Here is a 1,848-nt window from a genome sequence, read left to right as displayed (position 1 = left end):
AGGCTCATGTGCCCAGAAAAATCAACGAATTTTGGGAAGAACATGATAAGGAAGAGCAAAGGTTGTTAACTGGAAAAACTGGAGAATTTGGGAAGAAAGTGACAACTTGATAAAGGAATATGGTCCCTGGACATACTCAGGACAGGGGTCTAGCAAAGAACAGGAACAGAGTCAGCATCAGAGACACTATTGTTCACCAATGACATCACTGTCTATAACCCAACACAGGATCTTCATTCAGCTGAATGCAACACAACTGTCACCTGTGCTAGAGTGTGTGGTGACCCACAATAATCAGACATCCGCAGGAGAAGATTCCATATGTGCACTGAGAAGGGCCCATCCTGACCCTTTTGATGGCCAATGACCCATGAGTTCTGTGGGTCAGAGAGTGGCACAGAGTGTTGATAGCAGTAGTGGTACAACAGGGAAGGTCCCAGCATCTTCATGGAGTCAGCTTGAGTCACCTGTCTCCTTCTGTGTCTATAAAACTGAAAAATACACACTGTTACACACAAGCCTCTCTCCTTCTCTCCCTTCCTCTACTTTTATTCAAACTACTTCATATTATACCCATTGCTCTTCATTTTTTTTTTCGGGGGGTCACCTAGTGATATATCTTTGATCAGTATGTAAAATTCTACTCTATTTTTTCAAAGACAATAGCTCCTTCTATTCATATATATTTGACTGATTTCCAAATGATGGACCTCTTACACTGTTTCTTTCTGTCTTCTTTCTTTTTTCTCCCTTTGGATGTTACTAAGCTATCACAGTTTCTTTTTTTTCCCTCCAGCTTCATCCCTTTATTTATTTTTTTTAACAGCTCTGTGCAGTTTTCTTAACCATTCAAGTACAGTAGCATCTGGTTTGGACAGAACTGGGATTGAAAAGTAAACAGATATTTAGCATCTAACAATTTGAAAGAAGCCACTACATACTCTTCATAGACATATTTTTTACAGAGCCCATACAGTACTTGTCTTTTATCCAGTACACCAAGTGCACTGAAGTAGAAAAGATGCAAAAATAAAAACAGCTACATCAAAAAGACCAACACTTTAGAAAAAGATTGAATCACTTTCAGTTTCTCCCCTTTATCCCCTAAAACAACACCTTACAGTCTGGATCTACCTATACAGTCCTACATCAGCTTTTAGAATATTTGTCAGGGGAGAAAAACTGACACTGACCAGTACAGTCTGGATATTTAGGAAGGCGAAGGGGAGAAAGTCAATTCTCAGAACAAATTAGTCAGATTCAGTCTCATCAGCAGAGTCTTTGGATAATGCACTTCTTCCATGTGCTTATCCTTCTCTTGCAAATGCTCCAGTTTGGCAGCCATTTGTGTCTCTCAGTTCTCATTGTTAGCTTCCATTTTGTGGGTCAGTTTCTCTTCCAGCATTTAAATGATGTTTTGTTTTCTTCTATTGCTTTCTGAAATACTTCTTTCTATGCTCTCAACCTCAGCTTCATGGGAGTTACATCTTTCTTCTGCACTTCTAATTTCTTCTGAATTTCCTCCAAGGAAAGATCCTTCTTTTTGGAGAAGAAAGGGGGAATCTGGGACAGATTATATTGACTGAGGGCTTAGAATCAGCTCAAAAGCCTGGCCAGAGTCATGCTTCTCTAATTCTTTCACCTGAATATCAGAAGAAGCTATGGTGAATAGAAGACAAGAGGCTGACAGTGAATTCTATTTAATCCAGAGGTAAGAAAATCCCTGCTTGGTCCAAGCCACCTGGCCACACTTCATCCAGGTTATTCTAAATGGCAACATATTCTTTTCTTTTGTTTCTGTGGTTTGAAATTAGGGTTGTTTTGCCACTTACATATATCCCAAGTCAT

At 39.5% G+C, this 1,848-nt stretch overlaps 1 pseudogene; it reads right to left on the bottom strand.

Annotated features, from left to right (window-relative positions):
* Window positions 1-1,250: 1,250 nt before the first annotated feature.
* Window positions 1,251-1,848, bottom strand: LOC101957669 (stathmin pseudogene; annotated as a pseudogene).

Source organism: Ictidomys tridecemlineatus, chromosome 8, assembly GCF_052094955.1.
Source record: "Ictidomys tridecemlineatus isolate mIctTri1 chromosome 8, mIctTri1.hap1, whole genome shotgun sequence".
In the NCBI taxonomy this organism is placed as follows: Eukaryota; Metazoa; Chordata; class Mammalia; order Rodentia; family Sciuridae; genus Ictidomys; species Ictidomys tridecemlineatus.
The sequence above is the reverse complement of the archived record's forward strand: the minus strand, read 5'-3'. Positions and strand labels throughout refer to the sequence as shown.